Source organism: Rhipicephalus microplus, chromosome X, assembly GCF_043290135.1.
Source record: "Rhipicephalus microplus isolate Deutch F79 chromosome X, USDA_Rmic, whole genome shotgun sequence".
Taxonomy (NCBI): Eukaryota; Metazoa; Arthropoda; class Arachnida; order Ixodida; family Ixodidae; genus Rhipicephalus; species Rhipicephalus microplus.
In genome coordinates, this window is record NC_134710.1 from 430,332,767 (window position 1) to 430,357,570 (window position 24,804).

The 24,804-nt window shown below is 42.6% G+C and overlaps 2 long non-coding RNA genes across 2 annotated transcripts; one reads left to right on the forward strand and one right to left on the reverse strand.

Moving 5' to 3' along the window:
• Window positions 1–10,326: 10,326 nt before the first annotated feature.
• LOC142776559 (uncharacterized) lies at window positions 10,327–12,758 on the reverse strand. Its single transcript, XR_012887633.1, has 2 exons — window positions 12,214–12,758; window positions 10,327–10,621 (listed from the first exon to the last, which is right to left on the reverse strand). It is a non-coding gene; the product is annotated as an uncharacterized LOC142776559 (long non-coding RNA).
• A 7,212-nt stretch (window positions 12,759–19,970) lies between these two features.
• On the forward strand, window positions 19,971–22,335 carry LOC142777449 (uncharacterized). Its single transcript, XR_012888100.1, has 2 exons — window positions 19,971–20,217; window positions 21,870–22,335. It is a non-coding gene; the product is annotated as an uncharacterized LOC142777449 (long non-coding RNA).
• Window positions 22,336–24,804: the final 2,469 nt, after the last annotated feature.

Genomic DNA, 24,804 nt, shown 5'->3' on the forward strand with positions numbered 1-24,804 from the left:
GTATAGTTGCTTACATGGACGTTGGCCTCGAGGAAATCTGGAAAACGTGACCCCAAAGCACCATATTGATTGCTGCATCTTTCATTTTCCCTATTTTATTTGCACTATCAATCTGTAACTTGAAAAGAATTTACCAGTGACGCTTGCACTATCGTATGTTGCAATAGTTGACGTCTTGTGTAAATCACACCAGAATCACCTGTGATTACTTTTTCGTTATTCAAACCAATTTTGTCAGGAAGTTTTATTTTTGTTGTTTTCCTCCGAAGTTGTAATTTCATAAAAACTTTGTATTTGATTATATTTAACGGTAACAAAGCTTAATAATGACCATTAATTTTTCATTTATAACAAACCACGGAAAATATGACTTTTCTCTAACAAATAAAGACTCCTTCTTTGTTTGAAAACCATTAGAAGTCTTCGAAAGTGATACTCCAGTCGTTGAAGAGATAGTTTGCTTAATACTACGAAAGTGTGTTTTTCCCAAACGTTACCTATAGTAGCTACGCAAGCGCAGTAGAAAGGCGTTTGAAGACAATGCAGAGAACAGAAATAGAATTGATGGACACTGAACGGTATAGACTTACGTGATACACAAGCCCGAGCAGTCGCGAAGATATCACGAGGTAAAGGCAGGATACGATTCCTCCATTGTTCGGGGACAATGAATGCAACGGCATCCCAGACACAAGATGCTGTCCTGCCAGCATCGCTGACCTCCTTTCCAACCCTTTGCAATTTATCTCTTCTGCTTCGTTCTCTAATAGCAGGTCGGCACATACAAGCAGCTGTTGCGTTTATAGTCAATGGTATAGTGGTTAGCATGGCTGCCATCCAAGCGATTCACCAGGGTTAGATTCAAAGACAATGCAATTTTTTAATATCTGTTAATGTACATTTTTTATTCGAAATACTGCCCTTTGGTGTAGCAAGCATACTTACGAGCACCAGAGGCTCATCACACATTAAGTTATACTCGTGCATAAAGTAGAACAAGGATTCGTCGTTATATATGTTTAAAAAGCATTTGTATATATGAATGAGTGTGGTAGCCAACCATACGTTTTTTGTAGACTGAGTTTATTCAAGCAAGCTCTTCTTCCAGCAGTCGTCGGTGGTGTAGAGACCAAGGGCTGTCAGGGCCAAACCTCATAAGCGCGAAAATGCACGCGACCGCGACGAGCGATGCGACGTAGATCGTCTTCGCGCGATCAGTCGCTAGCGCAGGCAAACATCATTCACGCGACGGCTTCGGCGAGCGAACTCCACTGTTGCTGGCATGAGGCCATCTACTCGCACCAAAACAAAACCGCGTAGTGAGCGGTATGCAATTTAAAAATAAGTTATATTGTTGTGCAATGGAACGGAAAGTGTTTATGAGTGCCTTGTAGCACTTTTTTCTATGCACATGCGTAAACATTGCGTTATTTCTTGTTGCGCATACGTGACTGGGGCAGGGTCACGTGCACCTATGTAGTCTCTGTCTTTTCCGATTTTTCGCTATTGGCTGCTTGAGCCCAGCACTTCCGGGCGATGAGCGACGGCTTCCAAATCTGGAGAACCGAGCGATCGCGTGAAAACGAGCATGCGACACGTCGCGCGAACGCCCTGTTTCGTCGCTCATAGCATCGCTCGTCGCTGTCGCGTGCATTTTCGCGCTTATGAGGTTTTCTCTTCAATGTGCGGCCGCGCGAGTGCTTGTAATTTGTTTCTAGTTGCAAAAGTGTGATATATTTTGCCACTTATGTTTATGACAAGGGTGTGTGTGCAAAAAATTGGTGAGGTTTCTATTGTATTTCTATGCGGATCAAGATTTCAACGTGTGAGCCGTACTATAATTTGCTTCGCTGTAGTGGACTGCAGCTTGCTGACCTGTTTATCAGGCAACTTGTGTTAACATTTCTATTTTTAAGAGATGAAAATTGGTTCTTACGCAAAGTCATACAGGTATGGCTGACAAGCGATCCGCCAGAAGTCGTCATTACGTGCTTTGTACGATGGGGGAAGTACGACTGCATAAATGCACGAAGCGATTGTTTCGTTTCGTGTATTACGCGCATAGCTTTGTTTGGAATATTCATGTACAATCCTCAGGAAAAAACTGTATAGAGACTTGGTTAGCCGTACCAGTATAAACATTTGTTATTGTAGGAGGCCACGTAACTGACGTACTGAATCGTGTTATCCGTTCAGCGAAGTGAGAGCGCGGCAGAAAACACAAAAGAAGCAAAGAAGAGACCATGGTGCATAAGAGGGCGCAGAAGCGTGCAAAGACATAGCACTTTTCAGAAACGTGTACAACAGTTTTAAAGAGTATTTCGGGAGTGTTGTGTAATATACCCCTTTCTAGTGGCCGCAAGTACATCGGCGAAACTTATCAATGTTTGAATGGACACATGAGAGAACATAGGAGTCTTTTAAAGTGTAGTGCATATTTCAATTTGGCTTGGCATCGCCATACTTGCTAATCCACACCGTTGTTTGAAATAACAAGTGTTCCGGCATCCGCTTAAACTGCGCGAACAAATTCTGAAGCGTATCACATTTCCCGAAATAGAGATCAGGGCAACACCCATTCTTCATTATCGCTACATGACTACGATTTTACTTATATACTTCATTTATAGACAAGTGTTTCGATTGAACGCGTCGCATGCTGCTCGTACAAGAAAAAAAGTGCTCGTGCTGTGTGCCTCTTCTTTGCTTCTTCTCTGTATTCTCCGCGCTCGAAGTTCCTTAAACGATGACGAACTAGCCACTTTAAATCCTAAAGTTCGGGAATATGATGAATCAATTTTCTTTATATAATGCACTTGTACACTACAAGTAAAAACATGGTTAGAGAAAAAATGTATTGATGTACCAGGTACTGTTAACTGCTTGTTGTGATTGATTGATTGATTCATGGGTGGGCTTTAACGTCCCAAAACCACCATATGATTGTGAGAGACGCTGTAGTGGAGGGCTCCGGAAATTTAGACCACCTGCGGTTCTTTAACATGCACCCAAATCTGAGCCCACAGGCCTACAACATTTCCGCCTCCATCAGAAATGCAGCCGCCACAGCCGGGATTTGATCCCGCGACGTGCGGGTCAGCAGCTCAGTACTTCAGCCACTAGTTCACTGCGGTGGGGCTAACTTCTTGCTTTGAAAAACCGTAGGTGATTCATCATGCTTTTTTAGATTGCTGGCATGCAGTCTTCAACCGGGCATTTCTGCAAAGAATTCTTTAAAAACACAATGTACCACCTTAAGGGTACCCAATTTTTTTTCTGCTTCGTAAAATATGAGTTGTGACTGGAAAGTCGCTACTATCTATCTATCTATCTATCTATCTATCTATCTATCTATCTATCTATCTATCTATCTATCTATCTATCTATCTATCTATCTATCTATCTATCTATCTATCTATCTATCTATTTATCTATCTATCTATCTATCTATCTATCTATCTATCTATCTATCTATCTATCTATCTATCTATCTATCTATGGCCCAAAAATTGGCATACCAAGGACTTGAGGTTATGGCGAACATGAATTCATGGTTATGACATGAATAACCAAATACCACGGGCCACGATATGCAGCTATGCGACAAAGGTGATTAACCCTCTACACCCTGATATTTTTTTCAACCAGCTGAAAATTTTGTTTCTTGATGATTCGGATTTACTGGACCGTCAAGAGTACAAAAATATTTTTTTCTGAGCCCGCTACAGGTGTAGAAGAAAAATCATTGATAGATTGATATGTTGGGTTTAACATACCAAAACCACCGAATGATTTTGAGAGACGCCGTAGTGGAGCACTCCGAAAATTTTTTTTACCGGGGGTTCTTTAACGTGCACCCAAGTTGAGCACACGAGCCTACAGCAATTTCACCTTCATCGAAAATGCAGCCGCCGCAGCCGGGATTCGATCGCGCAACCTGCGTATGAAAAAAAATGGCTCTGTGCCCTATATATATGACACCAAGGCTTAGTGATTATAAAGTGTAATTTGGTGAATTTAGGCACATCTGTTTATTTTTACTCTGTTAGGGCAAGTTATTGGTGTGAAACTAAAATAAAGCAACTAGATAAATGTTACAGTGCCTAAATTGTCCAAAAGCAAGTATTTGCGCTCGTGAAACACAGCCTACTCATCGCTTTTAAATAGCTATTGTCTAACCATCTTACACTTTGTAAGATCAAAATTCCTAAAAGATAGCATAAATATGCTTTGCAGTACCAGATATATTTCAGCCCATGTCTGCAAGGGCAAATGGATTGAACTGCACTTAATCATTGTCAGCTTCTATCATCGCGGACCATTCATATATTTTATGAAGCAAAATAAAATGTATTATGTACAATCTTGCTATAATGCAGACCCTTACATAATATCAAGTGGTATAGCCAGGTTTCTGAACTATAATACCGAGAATTTAAACGCCCTCACAAGAGCCACAGCTATGCATTAGCCTGAATACATTCAGAGCTCCTCAACAGCCACTGAGATCGATGTCCTATATTTACAACATAAAGATTGTCCACCGCTGCGGGCAATCCGTTAGTGTTAGGGAATACCCACTTTGTAAATAGCAAGTTGAGCATACTAGAAAGAACATGAAGACAATACGATAGCTACTGATTTAGTAGTAAATCAGTAGAGTGTATTTTATATTTAGTTGCGGCGAGTGTCGTACTTTTCGCTTTGCAATATATTGCTTTAAAATTTACAGAGTTCTAAAGACGACGGCGAAGAAACAATACCTTCCTGTGATCTCGCAGGCCTACTGAGGATACCTAATACCTCGCTTAACTCTGTCACAGTCACAGTTGGCCATGACAATTCTTTGAATCCTTATTGTAGGACGCCAGGATCCAAAGTGTTTACACGTTACATCTTCCCAGAAACATGCATAGACAATGCTATTCAAAAGCCAGACCATTAGTAAGATGAGGCATCATTTGAGTTTACCGTATTAATGCAAGATTTAAGCTTAATATTATCCTAGCACTAACTGAACTAATTTCGCGCGACATTCAAGTTATTCACCTCAAAGCGACGCCAGGTCTTGAAACCGCTACGGAAGAAATCCTATGGCAATCGAGGTTGCAGTGCGGCTATCTGTTTTATTACAAAACGATAATAACCATTACATATTCACTCCCACAATATATGAATTATATGCAATTAACGTCAACGCTCCGCTTTGTATGCAGTTCAATAGGCATTGAATATGCACTCCTATGAATTGGAAAACTATACTCGAACGTACTCGACGCCAGCAACGCTTGAATACGCTTACGCATGCAACGTATGACGTTATCGCAACGTAGCGTACGTTTAGTTTCGATAAAAAAGGTGTCTGTGCTCTCACGTGGTGCCGACATGATGTCAGAACAAAATGTCACTTTCAACACCAGTAGTTGACCTGACGGAGAAGTCGAGATGTGCACACCTGGGTTTTTCTTGAATTTAAAATTTTAATTTTTTTTCTACGTATTCGGGGCCCCGCCGCGGTGGTCTAGTGGCTAAGGTACTCGGCTGCTGACCCGCAGGGCGCGGGTTCGCATGCCGGCTGCGGCGGCTGCATTTCCGATGGAGGCGGAAATGTTGTAGGCCCGTGTGCTCAGATTTGGGTGCACGTTAAAGAACCCCAGGTGGTCTAAATTTCCGGAGCCCTCCACTACGGCGTCTCTCATAATCATATAGTGGTTTTGGGACGTTAAACCCCACATATCAATCAATCAATCAATCTACGTACTCGGAGGTATTTCACAATTACGTAACCATTATATTTATTTATTTTTATTTATTTATACTGTCAACCCTCACTTGAGGGTCATTACAGGGAGGGAAGCATAGGATATGGAAAGTAAATACAGACATTGATATTTTCAGCACTTTGAACAATAACACAATAGCATATTCATTGCTCGGCAAAGTAAACATCAAGAGCACATTCAAATTTTTTAACGTCAGAATTTTCAACAATATGTCGCGGCAATTTATTCCACGCTTCTATAACATCAGGGAAAAAAGATTTGCGAAAGACGTCCGTGCGAGCACCGAAGGGGCGAACTGCCGCGTCATGATTGATCCGACTGCTGAGCTTATGCGGGGGGTGTACGTAAATTGTTCTATCTATTTTTATTTGACCATGCAATATCTGAAAAAACACTTTTAGGCGCTGCTTTTGTCGTCTAATTTCTAGAGATTCCAAACCACTTAGTTTTAGCATCTCGGTAACCGAATCAGTCCTTTTATAATTCGAACAAATAAATCGCGCGGAAAGTCTCTGAATTCGTTCCAGTTTATCTATTAAATCCTTTTGGTGGGGGCTCCAGGCAGCACAAGCATATTCTAAAACAGGGCGCACAAATGTTTTATATGCAAGCAGCTTGACGTCTTTCGTAGCATTCGGTAATTTAGCCCGCAAGAAACGTAGTTTTCTGTAAGAGGCACAGCATACATTCTCGACATGTGCACGCCATTTCAAATCATTCGTAATATGCACTCCCAAATATTTAAATGCACACACCTGCGGTAAATAATTAGGTCCAATGCTGTACGTAAATGGTAAAACGTGTTTCTTGGTAGTTATATGCGTATATGTTGTCTTAGAATAATTTATTTTCATCTCCCATTTATCGCACCATGTTTGAAAATCATCAAGACAATCATTAATTACAATTTGGTCATTCGCACACGTCACTGGGGCATAAATTAAACAATCATCAGCAAACAATTTAATTTTTACAGGAGGGTTAACAATGTCAACAACATCATTTATATACACCAAGAACAGCAATGGGCCCAACACGGAGCCTTGGGGCACACCGGAATAAACATCAAGTGATTCAGACTCAAACTCATCAATTCGTACCAACTGCTTGCGGTTCGTTAAGTATGCTTCAATCCACTTCAAGATATTTTCATTTACGCCTGTTCGTTTGAGCTTGAAGAGCAATTTATGGTGGGAGACCTTATCGAAGGCTTTTGCAAAGTCTATGCATATCACGTCGACTTGTTCTCTGTTATCTACGGCAGCGGCAAAATCGTGGAGAGTTTCAATCAATTGGGATAACGTGGAAAGCCCTTGCCTAAACCCGTGCTGTTGCCTACATATCAGCCCATTTGTCTCAAAGAAAATAGCCATCTGTTTGGCAATGACGTGTTCAAAAACCTTACAGCAAACACACGTCAGAGACACTGGCCTGTAGTTGGTAAAAAGCATCCTGTCGCCCCTTTTAAATACCGGTTTCACAATGGCGCTCAGCCAGTCTTTTGGAAGCGAATGTGTCAAGAGTGATTTTTCGAAGATAATGACTAAGTAAAACGACATCCACTCCGCATACCGCCTCAAAAACACAGTTGGTATTCCATCCGGTCCATTAGCCTTCTTTTCGTTCAAATTAAGTAGCTGCTGAAACACGCCCGCTTGATCAAATGAAACTGGATCCATGGCGCATGTGCAAGTATCGGCCATTTCCTTATCTTCATCCGTGAATGCCATCTTTGTAAATACAGATTGGAAAAAGCGATTGAAACCATTAGCTATATCTTGTTTCTGGGTTACAACATCAGAGCCAACCGCGATATGTTCAATCGCCTCTTTCCTATCGCTCAAGTATAGCCAAAATTTTCTAGGCGAAGTGCGCAAGAACCCAGAAAGCGTTTCATTGAAGAACTTTTTTTTGGACTTGGAGATTTGGATTTTCAACGCTGCTCGTAGTTGGGAAATCTGCTCAGAGTGGCCTTGTCTTTTGCGTAATCTCTTTATTTTGCGTTTAGTGTGAATAACATCTCTAGTGATCCAGGGGTTAGTCTTCCTTGTTTTTTTCAATCGAATGGGAACAAACCTTTCTATACAGCTGTTAATTATTGATTTCAATTTCTGCCACAAACAATCAACTGGCTCGCTATCAGAGGCTTGCTTGAAATCATCAAAAGCAGTTTCCAAAAAGTCTAATATTGACGTGTCATCTGCCCGGCCGTAGTCACTAACAGGCACCCGAACGAAGGGTCGTTTTCCAGGTTTTGTACCACATAGAATCTCAACCGAAATCAGTTTGTGGTCAGATATGCCGTCTTCGACCGTAACACTGAAGTCCTCCATAGTGCCCGAAAGGAATACCAGGTCTAGCAGTGACTGAGAACCCGATGTTACTCTAGTGGCCTGTTGAACAATTTGGGTTAGATTATGGCTGATCATTATTTCAAATAACTTTTCGCTGCTAGTAGCATCCTTATTACCGGCCGATAAAGAAATCCAGTCTATATTTGGTAGGTTAAAGTCTCCGGCCAGTACTAATTTTGTTGTCTTGTTTACATTTGAGTTCAAAAACGTCTGAAGGTCTTCCAGGAACTCGGGCGAAGTGGCAGGTGGTCTGTATACGGCTCCGATAAGGTAATTGGTGTTCGCGTACGTAAATTTACACCATACAGATTCCGATAAATTGCAATTAATTGGAACTGCTGAGATACATTTTTTTATGACAATTGCAACGCCCCCACCACGGGAATTTCTGTCCCAGCGAAACACTCTGTACCCAGGAGGAACAACCACATCATTCGGAATATCGTTGTTTAGCCAAGTCTCTGTTACGATCACCACAGAGGGAGATCTCGACAGCAATAAATGTTCGAGTTCAGTTACCTTATTAACAAGACTACGAGCATTGAACAGGAGAAGCACTAGCTACGCATGTGACGGTGCAGCCACTGCCCCTCCCACCGGGGCGCCGCCAACGCTATCAGAGTTGCGCGTTGCTGCTGGCGATCCTTTATCATATCGCTCCTTATCATATGGTTGGCGTTCATCTCGGTTGTAGTCCCAAGTAAATAAGCTTTTGCCTACCTTCAATTTGTCATAAACTAGCGATACCTTCTTTCCGCTGCCCCTGTCCGCAGCTGCGCTGTCCCACAACTTTTTCCGCACCGCGACCGTCTCCTTCGAATAATCATTGCTCACGCTAATAGAAGTTCCCTTTAGTTTGCTGCAGTTTCGGAGTATAGCATCTTTTTCTTTGAAATCGTAGAACCTCATTATGACTGGTCTAATATGCCCCGGCCGTTGCTTGCCCAATCTATGAATTCTTTCTATTGTTTTAACATGGACGTTCAGTTTTTTGCCAAATATATTGTCGACTACAGAAACTTTCAGGTCTGACTCCGATTCCGGGCTGCCTTCCTTTACGCCAAAAACCAAGAGGTTATTGCGTCTACATCTGTTTTCAGGTTCACTTAGCCTTACTGCCTGTGTTTTTACAGTATGTTCCAGAACTTCAATTTTTGCGTTCAGTTCTTGGACTGAAGCAGCTAAGCCAGCCAATCCATCGGTATTTGTCTGTATCTGGGCTAATTGATCATGAATGTCAGTCAACCGACGGTCAAATGCTGCCTGATTTTCCAAAATAGTCTGTAGCTGCTGGGCCACAGTAGGGCCGGGGTTTTCTTCGACATCCCCCGCCATCAACAAAGCATGTGAATATAAACAAAGCATGTGAATATAACCATACCAACAAAAATGACGAATAAGAATTGGACAGAATCAGAAAACTGCACAAATATAGCATATATGTAAATATATTCTACAGGTGAAGAAAATGGAAAAATATCTATCGAATAAGCGCGAGACTCGGCATATGTTGCAGTTTGTGTTTGCTCAGAAAAAAAGAGAACGGGAAAGCCATCGCGTGATTCTAGCCACGACAACTCCGGCTTCGTCGAAACGATCGACATAATGCTGAGGTGTCCGTGGTCGGGGAAGCATTTGTGGCAGATTTTTTTGATATGACCTAATGGAAGCATACAGTGCCCATATCAACCGCCAACGCATTCTCGTATTCTCCGAGAGGCACGAAGTCTTCCACCCCAAGTATTCATCCTACACTCTAAGCCAAAACGGAGCAACAGGGGTATAGGGGTTGCTCCTTTCAGGAAGCAATTGCATTGCCACTCTCATTACTCTCCTAAAAGGAGTAACTGCAGAGGGAGGAACCGTTGCTCTCCTTTCAGTTCCTCCTTCGGGGGATGAACAGTTACTCCCTCCAGTTCCTCCCTGCAGACCAACAGTTACTCCCACCAGTTGCTCTCTGCCGACCAACCATTACTCCCACCAGTTGCTCTTCTAAGAGCAACAGTTACTCTTTACCGTTCCTCCCACGTGTTCGCAGTTACTCTCTGAAAACCAACTGCACATGCTTCCAGTTACTCCTTGGGGAAATGAGTATTTATCTTGAGTATGCTTGTCACACGCTTAACACATGGCGAGAGCTCCTTGGAAGAGCACTGCTTGGGTGCTTCTAACACAAAAAGTGGACAATATTGAAAGGAAAATAAATGCTTTATTGTTCTTTTTATGAGGCGACGTGTGACCACACGTAAAAGTAGACTTCGCCACACCACAGCCAGCACTAAACAAACACCATAATACATCAAAGGTTTTCTGCGTCATCCGTGGAAAAACAATCTTGAATTTCTAGCATAGGGCAGTCTGTGTCATCATTGGTGAGAGAAGGGCAACTTCTCCAATTCTGAAGAACTCAAGTTTCGCAGCTGGTGTTTCCATCAGGCTAGTGCAGCAGAACGTCACCGCAGGCATATGTGAAGCCTCTCATTGCTGCAAGAAAAAAAATAGAAGTGTGAGGTTAAACATGCCAGAATCAATTCATAACAATGAGTCACACACACTGCAGCAGCGCTTACATTCTAGGATGTCTACTGCAAAACGAAACGTGAAAAAAAGGAAGGTTCGGCCAAACGTTACTTGGCAAGCCATATAAATGCTGATGTGGTAGACGCTCTTCACATGATGTCTCAGACAGCAATATTCTGGAAGAAAATGTGCAGCACCTCAACAAGGCATATTTGTAGCAGTTAAAGATACCCTTAGGTACAGTTAACTTGTTTTCTATACACAGCTGAGTGACATTTCTATGAGCCCATTCACCAATGGGCATTCTAAATGAGGTCATGTGTGTGGCAAATAACACGTACTGTCCGCTCATGTTAAAATACTTATTTAGCTCGTGCACATAGTTGCTCTCGATTCTACTGTTCTATCATACGCTGCTGCGTCTTGAATTGTGCAATACCTGTAGGCACAAGCCAAGCATGCAAAGCCTGCTTGAAAGCAACCATTTGCAGAGGCTACATGATAATCTTCAGTATATTTCTTTGTACCTGACGCAAACGGCTGGACAAAACTATAGACAAATAAATGTAGACCGTGCTACCTTCAAAAAATGCTTTAAATTTAGAAAACTAGGGTGCATTCGTTCACTCGGTTGACGAGTCACAGCCACGAGATATGTAAACGAAGCAATATATCTTAAGGCATGCACAGATATTCTGATTCTTTGTTTCACAGTGTCACAGATAGCTTGCCAATACATATATATTTGAGAGCAACAAGATGTGAAGCTTTCATTAGTTCAACGTCTTGTTGGTTCACAGCCAAACAGGTTACTGCTTGTTAGACAAATTGGAATAAGCACACCATGGTTTCCAAAAAAAAAAGCATTATTAGAAGTTAGCTCCCGGTGTGAATGTCTGCCTATTTATTTTGTACTGCCTTCTACATGTGCCACAAAGACATTTGTTGAGGATGTGCTACCAGTCAAGCCAAGATCGCATACTTGGTCAATGTGATGGAAATACAAACATTAGAAACACTGCCACCTCTAGTAAGAGCATAACACTTCAGTATCTTGGACTAGCAAAGAGGTGCACAAGAAAGTTAAGCCCACTCTTGCGGAACTTTGAACGCGAATATTTCAGAGTGTGGGAGGTCAACATGCTGTGGCACTTTTAAACCCACGAAACATCTGCAGAAAACAGGGTAAAGGCAAGTCAAGAAACGCTGTTATGAAGGCCTGCGCATGGACAGCTTTGTGAATCTAGGCCCAAGTGTTATGCTTTGTGCAAGCCAAAATCCATGTAAATAGGGAGAGCATACTTTTAGGAGTACCAGCATAAACAAATCTTGGCAGTTGGCTTTTTAGTACAAACAGCAATTCCTGCAATGAAAACATAAACATTTTATCTTAACGGTAACAGTGTGAGCACACACACGGGCCAGCGGAGCCATGTCGAATTGTCAGTGCCAGTGTAACCATGTGGCATAATGAACTATTCTCTGGCCAACACATGCACAGTTTGCCCCTAAAAAGCGATGCTTTCATATACGTAGTACAAAAAGTCTGCACTTACCAAAATTCACTTGCTTTCTGTACTTTAGCATCGTTGGGAACATCTTTATCTGAAGTATAACCAAATTTGTGTCATATCCCTGAAAAAAGAGTAAAAGACATGCATCAAATATTGTTTCATTTGGTAGCAGTGAAGTCAGGTTAAGAACAGCCAAGTGGGAATCAGCCTAATTATGTGCATGCGGCAAATCCCAAACGGCGTTATTGAGGTTGTCGAAATTTTCGTCGATTGGTATTAACGTCGATATGCGACTTCAACGGCATGCCAAGTTTTCACAGCGCATAAAGATTTCATGATGCAGAATAATGACAGCGCTAACGAGAACATACAGCATTTATGATTGTCTTTTACAATATTCAGTTTTGCTAAGGTTTTGTATCACTAAAGAAATCTGAAAGATTTGGGTCATTCCTCCTCCAATTGTTCTGTCAATATGTAAACTGCTCGCTTGATGGTGCGCTTATAAAATAGTACGTTCAGCGCAGAGGTGAAGCAAGTGACGCAGTGATGTGGGCAGATTTTTTTTTTAGGCGTGCGGGGAGGGGGGGGGGGCAGGGTCCGCTTATCTGAATAGGCCGGGCAAGCGAATATGGTCGTCAATTTGGGCTCCCTACGCCCGGCCTAAAAAAATTCTGTGCGCAACCGCCTGGCTATGCCAGTGAAGTGATGCGACAATGATTTGTTCACTTACTGATTTACATACACTTTACATCTCTAAAAAATGCGGCCCAAGGCCCCAACACTCAGCCGTTAACATTACATAAAGCCAATGGTAGAAAAGTGCCAGTATGAATGCAGCTACAACCCCGCCCCAATGTTTTTTTCAAGCGAGGTAGTGTTGCGGAAATGAACTTTTAACTGCAAAAGTACACTGGCACTGCAGTGGTGACAGGGGAAGCAAGAGGGTATGCAGGCGGTAATAGAGGTAATTTAGTCCGATACGGCTAGCAATGGATACGGTGAATAAGAGCAAATCATTTCTCTTTCAATAGCGCAACCACTCCACAATGTATTGTAAGAGCATTAAATGTTGCTGGAAATGCCACTCACCTGCACGCTGATGCATGCACAGTCCTTTGTCCGAGGAGCGAACAGGCTTGCAGATGGCTGAAGACGTGTTTACGATGTGTTTGTTCCACCCAGCAGCAAAATCCACAACTACTTTGCGCTCCATAAAGATAAATATACACTAACCTTCATCACGAATAAGTAGAAACGCAAATCTGCGACACACACACACGATCAAAACATAGCTCACAAGTTCGCACGTCCATGTGCTCGCCAACCACAGACCATATGAAAATGAGTAAGTAGTGCGAACGCGAACCTAGTTGCGCCGAGAAAAAAAAACGTCGAGCAGTGACAGCTCAGGCGTCAGCGCAATAATTTCAGTGTGTTTTCCTAATACAATTATAAAAAAAAACTGAGGTACACTAAAACTCATAAATAAATATAAAAAGTTGAGTGTAATTTTTATTTATAGCTAGTCAACATAAACACTGAATAAAAATTACTTTGTAACTTACATCGTTTGCTACGCTAGCGCCACACTTTTCGTGCGGGCGCAGATGGCGCAGATTTGTCATTCTGCCCTCAAACTACACGGTGAAGCGTGCTACTAAGTGTATGGCTGATGAGAAGCGCGTCTGGGTCCGCTTTTTTTTTTTTTTCTCCGATATATCTGGGCTGGGGGCTCCTTATGCACGTGTTTTGGTGCTTGATCGACTTTGACGCCCTTACTTCGCGGACGAACGGCGTGTCTAGGTTTTTTTTATTGTTGTTTTGCACGTGTTTCGGCGTTCGGTCCGCTTTGACGTGCCAACTCTCCATTCTGCTGCTGCGTGTGTTAGGTATTTGCCGTACTGTATTCTCAGGCCTTCTGTGTTCAGCCAGCGCTGCTATCTTATTATCTACGGATGCTAAAATAAATCACTGTTTTGGTTTGGTGAAGCTTGGCACACAGAACAAACAATAATCTGGCCCATGAATATCAATGTGGGCGGCATGCATATTTGTGTGCGGTGTCCTGCCGGGGAGTAACCGTTGCGTGACCAGAGCATTTACAGCGGTTCCTCCTTCCGTTGCTCCCTTACAAACTTAAGATGAATACAGTTGCTCCCCCATTCTCGAACAAGTCGGCCATCTTGTTCCGCTTGGTCTTTTCGGAGAGTAACAGTCGGTCTGAAGGAGTAAAAACAGCCGTTGCTCCCATTTTGGCCATTTTTGGCTTAGAGTGTAAGTGGAGAAGCGGGTCCAAATTTCTCGGCCTGCTCGAGGGAGAAGATGCGGCGATGGCGATGGCTTTAGTGTTGTTGGCACCATGCGCAGCCCGTGCACACAGCACCACCGACGGCATGTTGGCTACCGCAGCACAGCAATACCGCGATGATCAGGCGGTAGGCAGACGCTTTAGGGCCATGGTAGGGTACGTGTTGACTGGAACTACATCGTGCACCAGCTGCGAGATCATTCCTCATCGTCTTGAACTGGGGGCGTGCAGCCGCATGCGATGACTGGATTCCTCGACTTCGTGCATGGTAAAAATGACTGGCGCTACCTATTTGGTGTCGCCTTCCACTGAAATAAAAAAATTAGAGCCTTCGTGTTAGCCCTGATAAAAATGCAGCATTTACGTTCAGTAGTAGCTCGTTTCGAACACTGCCCGATTTGGCCCCTTCACAGTGACGGCCTTGTCTTCAAGCCATACGCACAAGCGCTACAGATGTGCCGGCAATCGGCTCCAAGTGCGACGGAAGTGCGCAATAAAACCATGAGCAATATAAATGGAACTTAGTTCATCTCGTATGTGTTCATATTACTGTAAAGTCCATGTAGCAGCCGCTGTTCCTCACTCGACTCACAGCACACAATTTATACGCATGCGTGTGTGATTTATCACGTGCGAAGCTACAGATACAGACTTCCGTGTTAGCACTGTCCCATGCATTCGCTTGATGAACTAACATTAGCCTAGAGGGACTTTGACGTCGTTGTTTGCTCCATAACACAGGGCGCAAAATTTTCTTGACTCAAACCATCTTCTCTTATGGTGACTCAGTACAACATATAGATAAATTTGATGCTCTGTCCTTTTTTTAGCGCAATTATTGTCAATGTGCAACAATAAATGTCAACTTTGTGCGATATACAAATTTATATTTTATTCGGACTTCCTCGTCGTAGAACTCCGACCATGCTGCTGGGAGCGTCAGCACTTATCACGACACTTCATACAAGAAAAAAAAAACAATGAATCATGATGTTTAATATTTCAAAAAGAAAAGCGACGTGCCACTTGCAAGAAGCCAACTTAAAACTAATCTGAAAAGCTTATTGAATATCATCTTCCTGAAATATATTATGCACTGCGGTAAAAAACAAAATAAAAAGGACACAACGAGTTGATTCACGGAGAATAGCGGTGGTTTTCTAAGCTTTTTGTATGCTTGCATTTCATGATGGCCGCTTTGTGCTTGCCTCCTAAATATTTTTTTGGTAAACATAGTCGCTAATTGACGACCTTCTCAAATCATAAGAAATATCTAGCAACACTTAACGTCTGCCTGGGCAAGTGTTTCCACTGCGATCAACGCTATCTGTGGTAAAAGATGCACAAATACTCACCTGTGAGCTGCGACGTTGTAAGAGGTAGTCTGCCAGTCATTCCCGGGCTGAAGAAACATTGGTGTGCCAGTAGAGAAATCTGAAGAACAGATCCCGAGGGGCCTGCCGCGTTTCGTAGAGCCAGGAAATCGTGGAGACCAGTGGTAGTCGGCTTCGAAAGAGGTACTCGGTGTCGCGTAGCGCCCGAACCTTTCACGTCGCGGAACTGCGGGTGGAAAGCCATGGCAAGTCCTTCTGGGATGCCGATGCAACATCATGGCATCAGACCGAGGCCGGTTGTTTCCCGATCGGCGCCGGAAGCTCACCGTCAGAGAACTCCCACTGGGCGCTTCCTTGGAACGTTGCTGGACTTTCGAGGAAACAGATTGCCTGACGAACGAGCCTATTCGTAGTAGCAAAATGGCGATTGGTGCGTGATGCACGAGACTTGCTTGCTTGCTCGTGCCTATGTTTTGGCTCGTCGCCGCTACAGGGGATTGGGCACCATTCTGATGGTTAATATGATGGCTATGAAATAATTTTAAGTTTGATGAAATAAAACGAAATAAACAGATATCCAGAGAATATGAAATTCAGCAATCATAAGGTCACGTGTGCTTAAAGTAGGTACACAACTATAATTAAAATAATTTCTAAATTTTAAGAAATTGCACTTCCACTAAAAGTTACCTAACAAGACAAGAAAGCCTCTTGTGTCTCAAAGGCATTCTTAAACTGCTTTGCTGATGTTCCTGTTGATGTGGCCCTAGACAAGAAGCCCGAAGGGAAAGAATGATTTCAGAATTAAGGGTAATGCATATTTTCTGAATAAACATTTTCGCTGTCTTTTCCTATGGCTCGTGAAACGTCGGCAAGTATATAAGGAATCATCGATGTTTTCGGGCTTCTGACAGTAAAGCAAGGAAAAGATAGGAGCTGACCAAACCTGTAAAATTAGAAATTAGGAGGTGGAATGAGGACACAATATTTTGTGAAGCACACTTGCAATTTTCAAGAAGAACGTCCTTTATTGTACCATTTATTGATTGATACAGCAGTGTGAAACAGAGCTATAGCAGGTGTGAAGTATTGATACATGATAATTTACAACAGGCATCATATAGTACTGAAAGAAAATGCATGAAGTGAAAAACACACTGCCCAAAGAAAAAACATTAAGGCTGAAAAAACGAACGAACACATTGGAAGCTAACCGCAAATAGCAACTGTAATATTCAAAAATACATGACCGTATTTCTGAACTGTTAAGGTAATTTTCACGAAACTCTAAAGTAAAAATATGTATGAACTCTGGACTCAGTAACACAAACTGCTGACAGCCGTGTTGTTCACTTTCTTCTTTTAGCGAACTTCGAATGCGACAACTTTTTCAAGCTTTGAAAAACTTCCTCGTTTAAAACAATGTGGTATTCTTAAAAGGGCACTGATGCTACGAAATCGAAGTAAGTATTTTCAATCATTCTAAACATATAAATTATTGTAGCCTGGGTTTCAATTCGCATACGGTCCATGAATATCAAACTCCTAGAGTATACTGGCTGCCGCGAATCGTTCAATGTGATTTCCACACCCGTCGCTTGGTGAGGCAAGACTTCAAGGCCGTTCGTTTCATGACTGATCCACCATGGGGGGTTAGGGCCTGGTTAAAAAGGTCAACCAACCAACCAACCAACCAACTTCAGGTAAACTGTCCGTACTGGTTTGCTTGACAAGCAGCATCGTGGAAGAGGTGCTACAATTGCAGGTGCACTTGCTTGCACGAGAGACTGCCATTAAGGTGTTCAACTCGTCCAATGATTGCGTGCACAGTGGTCATGATATCAAGCTTCAGCACTTGCGGCTTCAAGTACCACCGTCTGAAAATTTTGATTTCTGTTTCTTCACTCCTCACAAGCCTCTGTTTTCAACTGGACTGCGTAGAACAGAGGTATAGGCAACACGCGGGCAGTATCATGCGACCCTCGGCACAACGTCTAATCCTTTGCACCTTTACGTATCACTCTCTATCTGAAAACTGATGGGGCAGTTTTTACATAAAGTGGCGATTTCGCTTGTCACCTTCAATATGTTATTGCAACAATGTGACATTTGTGCGGAAAATAAACCTAACCCCTAGTGCATGTTAGTAAATTGTCATCCATTCGACGAAAAGTTTCTCTTTGCTTGCAAATCTTTCTTTTACTCCCCGATTTGTCGTCCCACACTCTAAGAAAAAAAAAGAGTAAAAAGGGGTTCTGACAAGCAAATTCTCTTCGGGTACTCACTTGATTTCTTTTGGAAGGTAGACGCTGAAAGAGTGCGAAAAATCGCCATTTCTACGTAATCGCACAACTTTCGCGAGGCCCGTTTCGATTGCCCTCCGTTCCGAAGGCACCGTCGTATACATGATACAGCGCGTATGCCGTTCGTCTACCCACCCTAGCTCAGTGTCGTTGTGGCAGGTTCCCCGCTAACCCAGGCTACAGTTTGCTAAAAACGGTCGTGAAATGAACTTGAGTTACTGTATATTCTAGCATATACAGTAACTCTAAAATTAACGAGATGACCGTGCTGCTTCTCGGCTAATTCTGCGGCGGGAGACAGCAGCGGCGGCGCTGTAGTCACTTTGTACTGAAGATGACATGAGCGTCTGCATTTGGAGCGCCCGCGTCGTCAACTGCAAAACCGTTAAATTTCTCACTTTGAGCGAGCTTATTGCACTGCTGAGCCTTTATCGTTGCATGCACACCTGTGACGCGCCATAGTGCAAACGTAAACACGCAGGTGTGCCAAATTGCGTCGGTAAATTGCCTGTTTCAGAAGCCTGTAACCCGCCCCTCCATGGCGGTCTAGTAGCTGAACTACTCCGCTGCTGACCCGCAAGTTGCGGGATAAAATCTAGGCTACAGCGGCTACCTTTTCGATGGAGGCGTGAATGCTGTCCATATAGAGTGGTTTTGGGACGTTATAGCCACTTATCAATCGAGCTTGCTAATACACAAAAAAACATGTAGTACAATCTTAATTTGCACGAATCCACCTACCTGCTCAATCGATATTGTACTGTTCGAAAGCATTGCTTTAGGCTACGCTACATCAAAAGTGGCTCCTGTGAACCACAAAGAGTAAAGTAGTATTTTCCCATATGACAGTTACTATTCGCTGTTCAATTCCATTGTGTTTGTTCATTTTCTTATCTTTATTATACTACCGGTGTGCATTGTATCTTTAACTTCATGTAGTATCTTTCAGTACTGTTGTGAGTTTTCCTAAATATTAGGTATAAATATTTCACACCTGCTATAGATATGCTTGACACTGCAGTACGAATTTATAAATAAAATAAATAAATCATGGAACACAAGTTTTTCTTTTGATTGATGTAATGAATGATGTCCTTTTTGCAAATTGAAAGTGCGCTTCACAAAATGTCGTTGCTAGATTCTTCCGCCGCCTAATTCCTAATTATGCAGGTGTGGTCAGGTCCTTTCTCATTTTCTTTACCGTCAGGAGCACGAAAACATCGATGAATTTTTGCTTACTTGCCGACCTTTCAAAACCCAAAGGAAAAAATTGTGAAATTTTTTATTCAGAAAACTGAGCGTTACCCTAAATATTGAAAACATTCTTTCCCTTGAGGCTTCGTGTCTATGGCCACAGCAACAGGGATCGTCTGCATAGCAGTACGCGAATGCCTTAGAGACACAAGAAGGTGTTCTTGTTAGGTTATTTCTAATGGAAGTCTAGTTTCTTGAAATTCAGTTATTCATTTCAATTATTTGTTCGTTACCTACTCTTATCACACGTGAACTTACGATTGTTGAATTTTACAATCCCTGGATATCTGTTTCAATTCATTTTCCTGCGTCAAACTTGAAAGTATTTTATCGCTATTTTATTAACCACCGGTTTAATGGCCACTCTCATGTTGTGGCTATGAGCCAAAACATAGACGCAAACGAGAACTCAAGGAAGTCTCTTGCGCCGCGCACCCATCGCCATTTTGCTAGTCCAAAAAGGCTCATTCGTCAGGCAATTTGTTTCCTCGAAAGTCCAGAAACGTTCCAAGGACGCGCCCACAGGGAGTTCTCTGACGGCGAGCTCACGATGCCATTCGGTAAACAACCGGCCTCTGTCTGGTGCCAAGATGTTGCCTCAGCATCCCAGAAAAACTGGCCACGGCTTTCGACCCACAGCTCCGCCAAGTGAAAGGTTTGGGCGCTGTGCGAGGCCGAGTACGGCTTCCGAGGGCGACAACTCTCGGTCAGCAATATTTCCGGGCTCAACAAAACATGTCATTCCCCTCGGGATCTGTTGTTCAGACTGGTCTGCTGCCACACTGATGTTTCTTCCTCCCGGAAATGACTGGCAGACTGTCTCTTTAAACGTCGCAGCTCACAGGTGAGTATTTGTGCATCTTCTACAAAAGATAGCGTTGATCGCAGTTGAAACACTTGCCCAGGCAGACGTCAAGTGTTGCTAGATATTTCTCAAGACTTGAGAAGGTAGTCCATTAGCGACAATGTTTACACAAAAATATTTCAGAGGCAAGCATGAAGCGGCAAGCATGAAAAAGCAAGCACATAAAAAGCATAAAACAAAGTGATTGCTACTCCGCGTGGATCATCTGTTCGTGTAGTTTTTTGCTTTTTTTACTGCAGTGCATACTATATTTGAAGAAGCAGATATCCAATAAGTTTGCAGATTGGTCTTAAAGTGGCTTCTTCAGAGTGGCGCGTACAATTTATCTTTTCACCCACTTTTTTTTATTTACACTACATTGGCTCTAATAACTTACCCTATCCAATACTTGGCATTATTACCTGTTAGGTCTCAGTATTTTTGTGTCAAAACAAAGAACAACGAGCCCTTAGGTGTACACTTTTTTCCCTTATTCATTAACGAGGGTCCCGTACTGGCAGACTTGGTGCCGTTAGGTTGTATGCGAGAGATTATTGATCAGCTGCACACTCGTAATAAGTTCACGTGCCAGGTTACGCCACACAGGCTTATAAAAGGGTGTTCCACAGTCGCCGCTATTGCTGCTCACGGCAAGTTATTTTTTCACCCACTTTCTTTTCTTGCTATTTAAATTACATTGGTTGTAATAACTTCCCCTATACATTCCTTGGCACCATTGTCTGTTATATCTCATTCTCATTGTGTCAAAACACGGAAAAACGAGCCCTTAGGTATACACCTCTTTCGCAAATAATATATATATATATATATATATATATATATATATATATATATATATATATATATATATATATATATATATATATATATATATATATATATATATATATATATATATACATATATATATATATATATATATATATATATATATATATATATATATATATATATATATATATATATATATATATATATATATATATATATATATATATATATATGTATGTATATATACTGTTACGCAGTATTATTCATTCGCCAAATAAAAATTACAAAACATAAAACTCATCACTATGTTGTACAAACAGGGTGGGATAGTCAGTGTAAGGGAGCTGGTTTCGGTAAAAAAAATTATGCGAACTGTGATGTGGAGCAGATCACCACGTCAAAGTCCCCTTTCCAACGTGAGTTCATGAAGTCAAGAGAGGTGACAATGCTAGCACGGAATGCCGTATCTGTAGCTCCGGTTGTGATAAAACACTCACGCATGCGTATCAAGGATATACTGTGAATATAGTGAGGAATGTCGGCCGCTACATGGACTGTGCAGAAATATGAACACAAACGAGTTAACGAAGTTCCATTTCAAGGTCTCATGATTTTATTGCGCACCTTTGTTGCACTTAAAGCTGATTGCCGGCACATCTGTAGCACTTGTCTGTATAAATTTATGCATACAGTGCTATCCTGAGCTTGACGACAAGGCCATCGCTGTCAATGTGACATATCGGGCAGCGTTCCAAACGAGCTACTACTGAACGTAAATGCTGCATTTTTATCAATGCTGCATTTTTATCGATGCTGACATGAAGGCTCTAATTTGTTCCGCAATCAAATATTTATTTCAGTGGAAGACAACACCCAAGAGGTAGCCGCTGCCATTCATACAAAGCACCAACTGGTGAAATCAAGTCATCGCTTCCAGCTGCACGCCCCCAGTTCAAGACGATGGCAAATGATCTCGCAGCTGGTGCAGGATGCCGTTCCAGTCAACACGTACCCTACCAAGGCCTTAAATTGTCGGCCTTCCACCTGATCATCGCAGTATTGCTTTGCTGCGGTAGCCAACATGCCGTCGGTGGTGCTGTGTTGGCTACCGCAGCACAGCCTAAAGCAGTTGCCGTCGATGCATCTTCAAACTCGAGTAGGCCGACCGCTTTTCACCCACTTTGCCACCTGGGATGAGTACTTGGGGTACAAGACTTCGTGCCTCTCGAGGAATACGAAAATGCGTCGGCTGTTCATATGGCAACTGTATGCTTCCATTGAGTCGTATCGAAATAAAGCTGGCACCGATGCTTCCCTGACCACGGACAGTTGCGCGTATGTCACTCGCTTCGACGGAGCCGTGGTTGACGTGACTAGAATTCCGTGATGGCTTTTTAGCGTTCTTTTTTTTGAGCGACCACGCACTGCAGCGTATGTCGAGTGTCACGCTCATTCAACATATATTTTTCAATTCGCTTTCACTTACAGAATATATTCAGATGTATGCCATATTTGTGCACTTTTCTGACTCTGTCTTATTCGTAATTTTTGCTGTTAGAGTTATACTCACACGCTTTGTTGATATAATGGTTCTGTAATGACAAATAGCGTCCATATATGCAGAAACAAGTAAAAAAATATTAAATCTATAAATCCAACTTATTGTGGGATTATGTTTCATGCGAAGCATTCAAGGAGTGGCGGCTTTCTATGCTGCATTTTTCGGCTTTGACGCAGCAATACGAGGTGGATAAACGTGTCTTTGTAAATGGGGTAATTGTGTTCACATCGCGCCTTTTTCAGTCACGTCGACTGCACTGGCGTTTAAAAGTGACATTTTGTTCTGACGTATAACGTCAGCACCAGGTCAGAGCGCGGACATTAGTTTAATCGAAACGAAGGATTCACTACGTTGCGATAACGTCATACGTAGCATTCGTTAGCGTATTCAAGCATTGCTCGAATCGATCAACGTTTGAATGTATTTTTTCGAGCCATACGGCTGCATATGCACTGCTTATTAGACTGCAGTAAATGCGAAGCGTCGGCATTCATCCGACATTATTCATATATCGTGAAAGTGTGTATGAAACGACGATTACTTTGTGAATTTCTTAGCCCACACTGCAACCACAATTGCCGCCTCAGATTTGGGCGCACGTTAAAGATCCCCAGGTGGTCGAAATTTCCGGAGCCCTCCACTACGGCGTCTCTCATAATCATATGGTGGTTTGGGGACGTTAAACCCCACAAATCAATCAACCACAATTGCCTTTGCACTGATAAGACGTCTGTCTTGGATCCTTTTTCGTAGTGGTTTCAAAACCTGGCGTAGCTTTTTGGTAGGAAACATAAGTGCCGCGCGAAATGGGTTCCGTTCGTGCTCGGATAATGCTAAGCTTCAATGTTGCATGAATTCAACTTCCACCGTGGCTCAGCAGAGCAGTGGCGGCAGGAGGCTCCTTTGAGATGACTAAAGTTTTCAACCTGCTTGAAATATCAGACGCTGCTACTTGTGTTCACGCGTTTGTGGTCGTTTTTCAACGTTATGAAAGGTCTTGATATTACCGTAGCCTTTAGAGTATCTCAAGGTGAATGGAAATCAAAAAAAAAAAAATAGCCGACTCATTCCACATCGCGCCTCGCTGCTCCGCGAGGAAAATTAAGCGCCCCGTTTAAATTAGCGCCCCAAAAGCCAACTGGGGTTAAGAGGGTTCAAATTAGCAAGCAAGTAACCAAGGCCCGTGAAAGTATGCAGCACCCATTTTCTGCACAAGTACAGCAACTTACACGTTTGCAGTTCTCGCGCTTAGTTCATCTGCTCGATACGATACAAATTTGAGGATATTTATACTCCCAATACGCTATCAGGCATTTCCTTACACAATAAAGTTTGTTAGCGCGTTCCTAATTTCTCAAAAACATAAGTCCAAGGGCCACCGAAGCGAAAGGAATTGCAGTCTTCGCCAAAAGTGTATATCTTTCCGGTATCACCCCATTGCGGGGTGATCTTATCAATCACTGCCATGTTGGATCTATAGTAGCGCAACTAATAGGTCGTGCAAGTTGCGAGTAGAGTCATGTAGAACGATGCTGCATCTTCCTAATAGTCTCGCCTTTAAATTAACAATGTCCGGGCATGGTGTTTCTGGGAAAACGTAAAGTGTCAACCATTTCGGCTCTGGCGTCCTATAAAAGTGAAACGAAGAAATTTTGCTGATGACTGTGACAGTGTTAAGCGAGATGTTCAAATAAATGCCTCAAATATCCTCAAATGCCTGTACGAACACAGGTAGTTATTTTTCTTCGCTGTCTTCTTTACAACTGTACAAATCTGAAAGCAATATGACTGAATGCGAAATATACGACACTCGCCCCAACCAAATATTAAAAGACACTCTAGTGAATAACCATCAAACCAGTAGGTATCGTGTTGTTATCATGTTCTTTCTAGTATGCTTAACTTCCTATTCAAAAAGTTGGTCTTCCCTTACGATTACGTATCGCCCGCAGCAGCAGACATGGGGGTTTAACGTCCCAAAACCATCATATGACCATGAGAGACGCCGTAATGGAGGGCTCCGGAAATTTCGACCACCTGGGGTTCCTTAACGTGCAGCCAAATCTGAGCACACGAGCCTATAACGCTTCCGCCTCCATCGGAAATGCAGCCGCTGCAGCCGGGAATCGATCCCGCGACCTGCGGGTCAGCAGCCGAGTATCTCAGCCACTAGACCACCACGGCGGGGTAACACACAATCTTCTCGTCCTAAATATAGGACACCGAGCTCAGTG